This window comes from Ranitomeya variabilis, chromosome 6 (assembly GCF_051348905.1).
Source record: "Ranitomeya variabilis isolate aRanVar5 chromosome 6, aRanVar5.hap1, whole genome shotgun sequence".
In the NCBI taxonomy this organism is placed as follows: Eukaryota; Metazoa; Chordata; class Amphibia; order Anura; family Dendrobatidae; genus Ranitomeya; species Ranitomeya variabilis.
In genome coordinates, this window is record NC_135237.1 from 157,093,326 (window position 1) to 157,108,200 (window position 14,875).

Genomic DNA, 14,875 nt, shown 5'->3' on the forward strand with positions numbered 1-14,875 from the left:
CGCAGCAGCGATCAGGATCCTGCTGTGATGTCGCTGGTCGCTGAATAAAGTCCAGAACTTTATTTGGTCGTCCGATCGCTGTGTATCGTTGTGTTTGAAAGCAAAAGCAACGATACCAGCGATATTTTACACTGGTAACCAGGGTAAACATCGGGTTACTAAGCGCAGGGCCGCGCTTAGTTACCCGATGTTTACCCTGGTTACTAGCGTAAAATGTAAAAAAAACAAACAGCACATACTCACATTGCGTCCCCTGCAGTCTGCTTCCTCCTCTGACTCAGCGCTGCAAAGTGAAAGTGAAAGCAGCACAGCGGTGACGTCACCGCTCTGCTCTCACTGTACGGCGCTCAGTCAGTCAGGAAGTGGACGCAGGGGGACGTGAATGTAAGTATGTGCTGTTTGTTTTTTTTAGATTTTACGCTGGTAACCAGGGTAAACATCGGGTTACTAAGCGCGGCCCTGCGCTTAGTTACCCGATGCTTACCCTGGTTACCAGGGGACCTCGGCATAGTTGATCGCTGGAGAGCGGTCTGTGTGACAGCTCTCCAGCGACCAAACAGCGACGCTGCAGCGATCGACATCGTTGTCGCTATCGCTGCAGCGTCGCTTCGTGTGAAGGTACCTTAAGTGGAGCCGACCAGAATAGAATCTTCTGGTGGACTCGGCCATTGAATAAAAGGTGTGACCCCTACCCCCTTCATGGGCGGATCCCAGGAGCTCAGACAATCCATTCTTATTTTTGAGATCAGATGTGAGTTGACCCTTGAAGGAGAAGGAGTGGGGATTCTTAGCTGAGGCAAGACCCCACGTTCATCTGTGACTGCGGAAGCGAACGGAGCGAGACTTGAGCTGAGGACATATCTCGTCGTTCGTAGGATTGTTTTGGGATCCCTTGGACTCGTGTGGACTATTGCTTTGTTAGCTGGCACAAGGATTATCGGGAGGTGCCCCGAACCTGTTCCGTTGGACTAATTGTGGACTCTGTAGATGTACCTGCATGTGTTGTTCCAGCGTTCTTGATAATAAATCTGTGGAATCATCCATTGGCCTGTTGTCCCTTCTTGCTCTGCCATACACCCCATCACATATATATATATACACTCACTGGCCACTTTATTAGGTACACCTGTCCAACTTCTTGTTAACACTTAATTTCTAATCAGCCAATCACATGGCGGCAACTCAGTGCATTTAGGCATGTAGACATGGTCAAGACAATCTCCTGCAGTTCAAACCGAGCATCAGTATGGGGAAGAAAGGTGATTTGAGTGCCTTTGAACGTGGCATGGTTGTTGGTGCCAGAAGGGCTGGTCTGAGTATTTCAGAAACTGCTGATCTACTGGGATTTTCACGCACAACCATCTCTAGGGTTTACAGAGAATGGCCCGAAAAAGAAAAAAAATCCAGTGAGCGGCAGTTCTGTGGGCGGAAATGCCTTGTTGATGCCAGAGGTCAGAGGAGAATGGGCAGACTGGTTCGAGCTGATAGAAAGGCAACAGTGACTCAAATCGCCACCCGTTACAACCAAGGTAGGCCTAAGAGCATCTCTGAACGCACAGTGCGTCGAACTTTGAGGCAGATGGGCTACAGCAGCAGAAGACCACACCGGGTACCACTCCTTTCAGCTAAGAACAGGAAACTGAGGCTACAATTTGCACAAGCTCATCGAAATTGGACAGTAGAAGATTGGAAAAACGTTGCTTGGTCTGATGAGTCTCGATTTCTGCTGCAACATTCGGATGGTAGGGTCAGAATTTGGCGTAAACAACATGAAAGCATGGATCCATCCTGCCTTGTATGGAGCATCTTTGGGATGTGCAGCCGACAAATCTGCGGCAACTGTGTGATGCCATCATGTCAATATGGACCAAAATCTCTGAGGAATGCTTCCAGCACCTTGTTGAATCTACGCCACGAAGAATTGAGGCAGTTCTGAAGGCAAAAGGGGGTCCAACCCGTTACTAGCATGGTGTACCTAATAAAGTGGCCGGTGAGTGTATATATACATATAATTGTCTAAGGTCCACTTCCGTCTGTTTGTCTGTAACGGAAATCCCGCGTCGCTGATTGGTCACGGCCGGCTGAGCGCGAAAAATCAGCGATATTGGGACAGGATTTAAACACAGAATCACTTTGTACTATTGATGCTGCCTATGCAGCATCAATAGTAAAAATATATAATGTTAAAAATAATAAAAAAAAAAAATCGTGATATTTTCACCTTCCGACGTCCCCAGCAGCTTTTCCCGCTGCTCGCAATGCTCCGGTCCTGTGGGCTGTGTTTTATACTACGTGGGCTGTGTTATATACTACATGGCTGTGCTATATACTATGTGGGCTGTGTTATATGCTACGTGGGCTGTGTTATATGCTTCGTGGCTGTGTTACATACTATGTGGCTGTGCTATATAATATGTGGGTTGTGTTATATGCTACGTGGGCTGTGTTATATGCTACGTGGCTGTGCTTCATACTACGTGGGCTGTGTTGTATACTACATGGCTGTGCTATATACTACGTGGGCTGTGTTATATGCTATGTGGGCTGTGTTATATGCTACGTGGGCTGTGTTATATGCTTCGTGGCTGTGTTACATACTATGTGGCTGTGCTATATAATACGTGGGTTGTGTTATATGCTATGTGGGCTGTGTTTATATGCTACGTGGCTGTGCTTCATACTACGTGGGCTGTGTTATATGCTATGTGGGCTGTGTTATATGCTACGTGGGCTGTGTTATATGCTTCATGGCTGTGTTACATACTATGTGGCTGTGCTGTATAATATGTGGGCTGTGTTATATGCTATGTGGGCTGTGATATATGCTACGTGGCTGTGTTATATGCTACGTGGCTGTGCTATATGCTAAGTGGCTGTGTTATATGCTGCGTGGCTGTGCTATATACTACGTGGGCTGTGTTATATGCTACGTGGGCTGTGTTATATGCTACGTGGGCTGTGTTATATGATTCATGGCTGTGTTACATACTATGTGGCTGTTATATAATACGTGGGCTGTGTTATATGCTATGTGGGCTGTGTTATATACTACGTGGCTGTGATATATGCTACGTGGCTGTGTTATATGCTATGTGACTGTGCTATATGCTACGTGGCTGTGTTATATGCTACGTGGCTGTGTTATATGATACGTGGCTGTGCTATATACTATGTGGATTGTGCTATATACTGCATGGGCTGCGTTGTATGCTACGTGGCTGTGCTCTATGCTACGTGGGCTGTGTTATATGCTACGTGGCTGTGCTATATTTCTCTGCTGTATCTGTGCATCATGAATCGTGGTATGTGTTAAAGGGGGGGTCCACTGAGACTTTCGCCTGGGGCCCTCAAAAACCTGGAGCTGGCCCTGGCTTCACTGATTGGCCACGCCCGGCCGGCCGGCTGGATGAATCCTGTGTGTTCATTGCATTATTCTTAAATCTTCATAAATAAACTACATACATATTCTAGAATACGGATGCATTAGAATCGGGCCACCATCTAGTGTATATAGTCTAAGGACCATTTCCGTCTGTTTGTCAATAATGGAAATCCCGTATCCCTGATTGGTCCTGCCTGGCCAATCAGCGACAAGCTTTACTATTGATCCTGCCTATGCAGCATCAATAGTAAAAAGATATAATGTTAAAAATAATGCTATTCTCACCTTCCGGTGCCCCCCCGAAGCCTTCCCCATCCTCGCGGCAGCTCCGTTCCCAGTAATGCTTTGCGAAATTACCTCAGATGACATAGGATCACGCGAGACCGCTACGTCATCACAGGTTATTGCTGCAAGGCATCACTGAGAACGGACCTGGCGAGAGCATCGCTAACTCCTGGGCTGGATCTGGGGGCCACCAGAAGGTGAGTATATAACTATTTTTTATTTTAATTATTTTTTTAACGGGGATATGGTGCCCACACTGCTATATACTATGTGGGCTGTGTTATATACTCCGTGGCTGTGCTATATACTACGTGGCTGCTATATACTATGTGGCTGTGCTATACACTACATGGGCTGTGCCTGTGCTATATACTACGTGGATTGTGCTACATACTACATGAACTGTGCTATATGCTACGTGGGCTGTGTTATATACTACGTGGACTGTACTATATACTACGTGAATTGTGCTATATACTACGTGGACTGTACTATATACTACATGGATTGTGCTATTACTATGTGGACTGTGCTATATACTACATGGACTGTGCTATATACTACGTGGGCTGTGTTATATACTACGTATATGTGCTATACACTACGAGGGCTGTGCCTGTGCTATATACTATGTGGCTTTGCTATATACTACGTGGACTGTACTATATACTACGTGGACTGTACTATATACTACGTGGATTGTGCTATATACTTTGTGCACTGTGCTATATACTACATGGACTGTGTTATATGCTGCATGGACTGTACTATATACTACGTGGATTGTGCTATATACTATGTGGACTGTGCTATATACTACGTGGCTGTTATATACTACGTGGACTGTACTATATACTATGTGGGCTATGTTATGTGCTACGTGGGCTGTGTTAGATACTACATGGCTGTGCTATATGCTACGTGGCTGTGCTATATACTACGTGGGCTGTTATATGCTACATAGCTGTGCTATATGCTACATGGCTGTGCTATATGCTACATGGCTGTGCTATATACTATGTGGGCTGTTATATGCTACATGGGCTGTGTTATATGCTACGTGGCTGTGCTATATACTACGTGGACTGTACTATATACTACGTGGATTATGCTATATACTTTGTGCACTGTGCTATATACTACATGGGCTGTGCTATATGCTACGTCGGCTGTTATATGCTATGTTTACTTTAACTGAACAAGTTCTGTCATACATATTCTAGAATACCCAATGCGTTAGAATTGGGCCACCATCTAGTACTGTATAATTACCCTGCCTAACAAGCCCTTTCTACTACATAATTCATTACCGCTGTAATGATAGTGGTGGAACCACTGTGCCATGGTTCGAGGAGAGCCTGGAGGGGCGTAACTAGCCCCTGACTTTTAACTAGAGCCCCTGATGTTGGGCTTGGCTCCCAATGAACACTAGGTGCTACTCCAGGACAAACTACAGACACACAGCTGCTGAACCCCAAGGGAATGGTAGCCGGAATGGCCTGGATGGAAATTACAGCAGATGCAGGCAGGCACTGAAGGAGCACAGAGACCATGGATACAGATGGGTCCAGCTGGAATATAGATGAGCAATGGCAGGTGTGGGCTGGACCAGCTGTTATACAGATGAGCACTGGCTGGTGCGAGCTGGATTGGTTAGTATACAGATGAGGACTGTTGGGTGTGGAGTTGACCAGCTAGAATACAGATAGATGATCAAGTACAGACAGACAGGTACTGGAACGGCAGACTGACTGCCGGGTACTGGTGACCTCACAACTAGCAAGCATGCTAAGGGCTAAGTAACCACATTGCTCAGGCACTGCCATGCTGGAGAAGGTGCCTTAAATAGGTGTCCTGTGGGTATAGGCAGGGGACACTTTAGGACAGAGCGCACGGCCACTATATGAAAGAGGGAATGCATGTGTTTTAAGCACAGTGACCGGGGATCTGCACAGGGTGCATGCATCCTGTGCAGCCGCCGACAAGAAAGAAAGAGGAGTTGCGGGATGCGGGCTGAAGCGGTGAGTGTGCCAGCGTCCCTGCTGAGGAAGAAAGGCAGCGTGCAGGGATGCCAGCGCTACAACCGTGTGTCAAAATATATTTTTAATTTCCTTTTTCAATTTGCAAATAAGTTTCAGACAAGTCGATGGGGTGTTGGTTTACCTAAACTAGTCGTCCAACTCATCATTTTTTCACACCCCAGTGGGGATGATAACATGATTTGCAAGAGCTGGCGTCATTATCATGTCCCTGCAAATCTCGGACATGTGCGTGACTTTCTTTCATATACATCATTGTGCCCCTGAAGCCGTGTGTACTTCAGAGGCGCACCTGTGGCACCCCAGTTCGGGTACAACAGTAGTGCTGCCTTCCTCTCGGGGAGGGTAGTGCTATGCCTGGAGACAAGTGAGATTCCCTTTGGCAGGTTATCACACACACAACACCGTCCAAATCCAGGCCAGGAGGGGGAGCTAAAAACCCTGTTTTAGGGCAGCTTCCCTGGATAAAGATCCTGGTTTGGAGGCGGAGTCAGGTTAATCTGTACAGAAAGTCTGTGAGTGAGGACAGACAGGGACGAAGCACAGTGGAGATACTCCAGGAGTCTACGAGAAGGCCTCCACAAAGTCAGTGTGCAGAATCCGGGTACCGGGAGCCTGAGGCTTTTTGTGGAGTACTCAGACACAGAGCAGAACCGGAGGGCATAGGTTTACTCAAACATTGCCCATTTGCACCTGTGGTACAGCAGCACTCTGGAGCCTGGAGTCTCCATGAAAATACCCCAGTAAGCACGGCTTAAGCTGTGTACCATACAGGTACCTGTTCCAGGACAGGGGAACGAATTAGGACTTTGCTGGGAACACTTAATGGCAGCATGGGCCTCAGTTACTGCAAGCGCAGAGTGGAAGGCTTCTACCTGACCTGCCAAGGGGATTCTGCTTGTCTCTGGACTGCCTGGACTCTTAATTCACCTGTTGCCAGTGCCCTGGACTGTGGCCGTAATAAACCAGGTAAAGACTTACAACTTATCTCCTCTCTTTATTTACTGGCTATACCATCCACACCCTACACCATAGGACCCTGGGGACCCCGCTTTACCCATGGGAAGTGTAACATCTGTGCTGCTGCAACATCCCCCAGGGGACCCCTTCAATGCAGTGTCGGTCTAACTACTGACTGAACTCCACGGGTGACGTCACGACAAACTTTGAACATTTTCCCCTTTAACGTTGAGGCCCAGGGCCACGGAGCGGGTCGCAGCCACCGTGACATCCCCCTTGCGACCGGACCCGGTACTGAGTACCCCACTGCCCTGTGGGCAACTCACACCGTGCATGTCCGGGAGCAAAGTTGTAGCCTGAGGAGGAGGAGCTGAAGATTAGTTGCTGAAAGACATATTTGTAAGCTCTGTGCTACTGACGTCAGGCTTCTTTGCTTTTGTGCATGCGCAGTGTTATTATAGGCAGCAGAGAACCCTGTGTACTCTGTACATTGAAGTGTGTGGGTCCCTTGTAATGTAGCAGGTGATTTGCTAAAGCTGAGGTGCTTATCACAGTTTTCTAGACAATTGTCCTAGTCTCCTTGGGGGATGGTAAGTAAACAGGACTTATGATATGACCCAAGTCAATCATTAAAGGAGTTTTTCCATTATCACAAGCAATGACATTTCACAAGGAGATGCCAACACTTCCTAATTAGTGGGGTCAATGCAATAATTCCCTCAACCTCTGAAGAAAGGGGCTTGTTGAGTTTTGAACACTTAAAGGGAACTTGGCATCAGGTTTCTCGTTATTAAAATGCTGGCAGCACATTATGCCCATCCTAATTAGAATCCTACGGATCGCCAATACAGTCCAGCATTCCAGTAAAAAGTATCTCTTTCCGTGCTCACCTGCACTGTACTGAGCACAAAGTGGTCTGATGGACGTGTACAAACTAATCCATACACCTGCAGTGAGCACATTAACCCGGACCCTCTGACTTTGACTAGTGGCAGGTTAGAGAGATCACAGCAGGCACTGAAGTAGGTCCATAAGCGCCCATGAGACTGCTCAGCACTGAGCAATATGTAGGAGAACAGTGAAAAAAAAGATAATTTTAAGGGTGCTGCAGACTGCCGTGACTGTGTATTACTCGCGTGAGGATCGCATCGCAGTCTGGCCATCTGCTCTCCCGACTTGAGAGTGACAGCAGAAATACATGTTGTCATGCTCAGGTCAGGAGAGCAGACGGCATAGCGATGTGATCCTTGCGTGAGTAATATGTCAGTCCGATTGGACCCTTAGAGGTATTCCAGGATGCAGGGGCATATTAAATGGATCTTTAGGATCCTATTTAAGAGGGAAATGTGATGGCTGCAATTTATTAAAGGGAAAGGTGATGACAGGTTCTTTTTAATTTGTTTTCCCTTAACAGTGATGATGCTGAAGGGATATTTTCTCGTTGTTATGAGTATTTGGGAGGTTTCCGAGTCTGTACATGCAGCCAATGAAACATTAAGAAACCCTATTATATTTTTCAAGAGGATTTACCTTTTCAACATTTTTTTTTTTTTTACAAAAACATACTGGCCATGATAAAAATAACAAGATCAACAGGTAGTCACCTTCCTGGGTCCAGTGCACCATCCTCGCCGCTGTTTAGGCGATTGTGTACATGCTGCAGTAGTGACGTCACATCTATAGCTCTGTGACTGGTCTGAGGGAAGGTGAGTACCTGCTGAGTTTATAATTTTTATCATAGCAAGGACAAATTTTAAAAAAAAATCTAAAGTTGTAAGGAGAAGACCCCTTTATGACCATGATGGGCCTCTTTTTCTACAGGACACCAGATTTGAAGTCTGTCTCTGGTGCAACAGTACACAGTAACGGGCATCGTAAAAACAGAATTTAAATGGCTGGAAGAACAGAATAAAACAAGTGTGAACAGGTGCAAGCTGCTATGACTGCATAATATACAAACAAAAGAATACAGCAGCACTCTGAAAGGGCTAAGATATATGCAAACATTGAATATATATAATTTCAACTGGATTATTGCTATATAGAATATAATTATAAAATGAAGTCCCTTAGCCCAGAAATTGTCCAATTCATGAGAGCCCACCAGCCATGACGAGGTGTACTTATTATAATTAATGTGGGAGCCTCCTAGAAAGGCTTTCTTTAAAAATAATATGGGAATAAAAAAACATATAATAATAGTTACATAGTTACATAGATAGTTATTAAGGTTGAAGGAAGACTTTAAGTCCATCTAGTTCAACCCATAGCCTAACCTAACATGTTGATCCAGGGGAAGGCAAAAAAACCCCATGTGGTAAGAGTAAGCTCCACCATGGGGAAAAAAATTCCTTCCCGACCCCACATACGGCAATCAGACTAGTTCCCTGGATCAACGCCCTATCAAGGAATCTAGTGTATATACCCTGTAACATTATACTTTTCCAGAAAGGTATCCAGTCCCCTCTTAAATTAAAGTAATGAATCACTCATTACAACATCATACGGCAGAGAGTTCCATAGTCTCACTGCTCTTACAGTAAAGAATCCGCGTCTGTTATTATGCTTAAACCTTCTTTCCTCCTGACGTAGAGGATGCCCCCTTGTCCCTGTCACCGGTCTATGATTAAAAAGATCATCAGAAAGGTCTTTGTACTGTCCCCTCATATATTTATACATTAACATAAGATCACCCCTTAGCCTTCGTTTTTCCAAACTAAATAGCCCCAAGTGTAATAACCTATCTTGGTATTGCAGACCCCCCAGTCCTCTAATAACCTTGGTCGCTCTTCTCTGCACCCGCTCCAGTTCAGCTACGTCTTTCTTATACACCGGAGACCAGAACTGTGCACAGCATTCTAAGTGTGGTCGCACTAGTGACTTGTATAGAGGTAAAATTATGTTCTCCTCATGAGCATCTATGCCTCTTTTAATGCATCCCATTATTTTATTTGCCTTTGTTGCAGCTGCCTGACACTGGCCACTGAATATGAGTTTGTCATCCACCCATACACCCAGGTCTTTTTCATTGACGGTTTTGCCCAGAGTTTTAGAATTAAGCACATAGTTATGCATCTTATTACTTCTACCCAAGTGCATGACCTTACATTTATCCCCATTAAAGCTCATTTACCATTTATCAGCCCAAGCTTCTAGTTTACATAAATCATCCTGTAATATAAAATTGTCCTCCTCTGTATTGATTACCCTGCAGAGTTTAGTGTCATCTGCAAATATTGAAATTCTACTCTGAATGCCCTCTACAAGGTCATTAATAAATATGTTAAAAAGAAGAGGGCCCAATACTGACCCCTGTGGTACCCCACTACTAACCGCGACCCAGTCCGAGTGTGCTCCATTAATAACCACCCTTTGTTTCCTATCCCTGAGCCAGCTCTCAACCCACTTGCACATATTTTCCCCTATCCCCATTATTCTCATTTTATGTAACAACCTTTTATGTGGCACCGTATCAAAAACTTTTGAAAAGTCCATATACACTACATCTACTGGGTTCCCTTGGTCCAGTCCGGAACTTACCTCTTCATAGAAGCTGATCAAATTAGTCTGACATGAACGGTCCCTAGTAAACCCGTGCTGATACTGGGTCATGAGGTTATTCCTCTTCAGATACTCCAGTATAGCATCCCTTAGAATGCCCTCCAGGATTTTACCCACAGTGGAGGTTAAGCTTACTGGCCTATAATTTCCGAGTTCAGTTTTTGTCCCCTTTTTGAATATTGGCACCACATTTGCTATACGCCAGTCCTGTGGTACAGACCCTGTTATTATGGACTCTTTAAAGATTAAAAATAATGGTCTATCAATGACTGTACTTAATTCCTGCAGTACTCGGGGGTGTATCCCATCCGGGCACGGAGATTTGTAAATTTTTGTGATTTTTAGACGCCGCCGTACTTCCTGCTGGGTTAAGCAGGTAACATTTAATTGGGAATTTTTATCACTAGTCATATTGGCTGCCATGGGATTTTCTTTTGTAAATAATGATGAAAAAAAGTCATTTAACATATTGGCTTTTTCCTCATCCTCATCCACCATTTCACCCAGACTATTTTTAAGGGGGCCAACACTATCATTTTTTAGTTTCTTACTATTTATGTAGTTAATGAATATTTTGGGGTTATTTTTGCTCTCTCTGGCAATGAGTCTCTCTGTCTCAATCTTTGCTGCCTTGATTTGCTTTTTACAGAATTTATTTAATTTTTTGTATTTATTTAATGCATCCTCACTACCTACTTCCTTTAATTCTCTAAATGCTTTCTTTTTGTCACTTATTGCGCCCCTTACAGCTCTATTTAGCCATATTGGTTTCCTCCTATTTCTAGTATGTTTATTCCCATACGGTATATACTGTGCACAGGTCCTATCCAGGATGCTAATAAACGTCTCCCATTTTCTTTGTGTACTTTTATGTTTCAGGATATCGTCCCAGTTAATTGCACCAAGATCCTCTCTCATCCGTTGGAAATTTGCCCTCCTGAAGTTTAGTGTCCTTGTCACCCCTCTACTACACATCTTATTAAAGGAGACATGAAAACTTATTATTTTGTGATCACTATTCCCCAAGTGACCCCCAACCCTTATATTTGATATGCGGTCTGGCCTGTTGGTTAATATTAGGTCTAGCAGTGCCCCACTTCTTGTTGGGTCCTGAACCAGTTGTGAAAGGTAATTGTCTCTCATAGTTGTCAAAATCCGATTACCTTTACTGGAATTGCAGGTTTCTGTTCCCCAATCTATTTCAGGGTAGTTGAAGTCCCCCATAATAATGACTTCTCCTTGAGTCGCAGCTTCATCTATTTGCTTTACGAGGATATTCTCCATTGCTTCCATTATTTTTGGAGATTTATAACAAACCCCTATCAGTAATTTATTATTTTTTCCCCCTCCCCTTATCTCCACCCACAGGGACTCTACATTTTCATTAGATTCACCTATATTATCACGCATGATGGGTTTTAAGGTCGATTTTACATACAGACACACCCCACCCCCTCGCTTATCTGTACGGTCATTTCTGAAAAGGCTATAGCCCTGCAAGTTAACAGCCCAGTCATGGCTCTCATCCAGCCATGTTTCAGATATCCCCACCATGTCATAATTATGTTCCAACAACATTAGTTCTAATTCGTCCATTTTGTTGGCGAGGCTTCTGGCATTAGTATACATGCACTTGATGTTCCTCTCTGTACCTCTATTCTTTCTTAAATTACTAACTGTTCTAACCCCACCCCCCATGCCACCGCCACCCCCAACTTCCTTATTTGTGCCCAGGTCTCTATCTGCACTATCTTCCCCTCCTATAAAATTAATACCCTCCCCCCAATCCCTAGTTTAAACACTCCTCCAACCTTCTAGCCATTTTCTCCCCCAGCACAGCTGCACCTTCCCCATTGAGGTGCAGCCTGTCCCTAGCGTAGAGCCTGTAGCCAACTGAAAAGTCATCCCAGTTCTGCAGGAAAGCAAACCCCTCCTTCCTACACCAATTCTTGAGCCACTTATTAACCTCCCTAATCTCCCGTTGCCTCTCTGGCGTGGCACGTGGTACAGGCAGTATTTCGGAAAATACCACGTTGGAGGTCCTTGCTTTCAGCTTGCAGCCTAATTCCCTGAAATCATCTTTAACCCCTTCATGACCGTGGGATTTTCCGTTTTTCCGTATTCGTTTTTCACTCCCCTCCTTCCCAGAGCCATAACTTTTTTATTTTTCCGTCAATTTGGCCATGTGAGGGCTTATTTTTTGCGGGACGAGTTGTACTTTTGAACGACATCATTGATTTTACCATGTCGTGTACTAGAAAAAGGGAAAAAAATTCCAAGTGCGGTGAAATTGCAAAAAAAGTGCAATCCCACACTTGTTTTTTGTTTGGCTTTTTTGCTAGGTTCACTAAATGCTAAAACTGACCTGCCATTGTGATTCTCCAGGTCATTACGAGTTCATAGACACCTAACATGACTAGGTTGTTTTTTACCTAAGTGGTGAAAAAAAATTCCAAACTTTGCAAAAAAATAAATAAATAAAATTGCGCCATTTTCCGATACCCGTAGCGTCTCCATTTTTCGTGATCTGGGGTCGGGTGAGGGCTTATTTTTTGCGTGCCGAGCTGGCATTTTTAATGATAGCATTTTGGTGCAGATACGTTCTTTTGATCGCCCGTTATTGCATTTTAATGCAATGTCATGGCGACCAAAAAAACGTAAATCTGGCGTTTCGATTTTTTTTTTCATTACGCCGTTTAGCGATCAGGTTAATGCTTTTTTTTTATTGATAGATCGGGCGATTCTGAACGCGGCGATACCAAATATGTGTAGGTTGGGTTTTTTTTTTATTGATTTATTTTGATTGGGGCGAAAGGGGGGTGATTTAAACTTTTATATTTTTTTTATTTTTTTCACATTTTTTTTACTTTTTTTTTCAACTTTTACCATGCTTCTATAGCCTCCATGGGAGGCTAGAAGCAGGCACAGCCCGATCGGCTCTGCTACATAACAGCGATCATCAGATCGCTGTTATGTAGCTAAAATGCAGGTGTGCTGTGAGCGCCGACCACAGGGGGCGCTCACAGCCACCGGCGATCAGTAACCATAGAGGTCTCCAGGACCTCTATGGTTACCTTCCTGACGCATCGCCGACCCCCGATCATGTGACGGGGGTCGGCGATGCGCTCATATCCGGCCGCACGGCCGGATGCGGTAGTTAAATGCCGCTGTCTGAGTTTGACAGCGGCATTTAACTAGTTAATAGCGGCGGGTGATCGCGATTTCACCCGCCGCTATTGCGCGCACATGTCAGCTGTAAAAAACAGCTGACATGTCGCGACTTTGATGTGCGCTCACCGCCGGAGCGCACATCAAAGCGGGGGTCCCGACATGTGACGTACTATCCCGTCACATGTCGGGAAGGGGTTAAGGACCTTCCACCTACCTCTAACTTTGTCATTTGTGCCAATGTGCACAATGAACCGCTGGGTCTTCACCAGCCCCTCCCAGTAATCTGTCCACCCGATCAGCGATGTGTCGGACTCGAGCGCCAGGTAGGCAGCACACCGTTCGACGATCCCTGTCTTTGTGACAGATTGCCCTATCTGTTCCCCTAATAATTGAGTCCCCCACTACTAGCACCTGTCTGGCCTGCCCTGCTCTCCTATTTCCCTCCTTACTGGAGCAGTCACTCCTCCGGCTTTCAGAGGACATGCCTGGCTGCAGCATTGCTACCCCTGTGTTGTGAATTCTGTTGTGGGTTCTGCTCTTGGGCTCCCTCCGGTGGTTATAACTGGTAGTGATGCTGTTTGTCCTTCACAGCAGTCATCAGGTGCTTCCACTTTGGACGGGGCTATTTAGTCTGGCTTCACCCTTTAGTGAGTGCCACTTGTCCATTGTTTTTCTGGAGGATTCACATCTCTGCTTGGTTTCTCCTGCTGGATTGTCCAAATCATCAAAGATAAGTCCTGGCTTTGTTTTTGCAGTCCACATGCGGTGGACTTTATAGTTCAGTGAATTGCTATGTTTTTTCTTGTCCAGCTTTGTCTGTGTAAAGATTTATTCAGCCAAGTTGGAAGCTCTGGAGTCGCAGAGTTACCCTCCATGCCTTTAGTTAGGTGTGGAGATTTTTGTATTCTCTGTGGTGGATTTTTGTAGTATTTTAATACTGACCGCACAGTACTCTGTCCTGTCTTTTCTTTCTAGGTAGTGTGGCCTCCTTTGCTAAATTCTGTTTTCAGTCTGCGTTTGTAATTTCCCTCTCCTCTCACAGTCAATATTTGTGGGGGGCTGTCTTTCCTTTGGGGATTTTCTCTGAGGCAAGATAGTTTTCCTGTTTCTTTCTTTAGGGGTAATTAGTCCTCCGGCTGTGACGAGGTGTCGAGGGAGTGACAGGAACATCCCACGGCTACTTATAGTTGCGGTGTTAAGTTCAGGGTCTGCGGTCAGTATAGAGGCCACCTACTCCAGAGCTCGTCCATGCTGCTCCTAGGCCACCAGATCACAACACCCCTGTACTGGTACCCCCCTCATCTGCCAACTTAGCAAACTTATTGGGGTGAGCCAGATCAGGACTAGCCTCCCTGGCACTCTTCCCTCTACCCCGCTTTCTGAATGTCACCCAGCTACCTACTTCACTGTCCTGCAGCTCCATCCTACCATCCCCCTCCTCATCTATCCCATTGAGCGTCTGCTCTGTGAGCAGAAG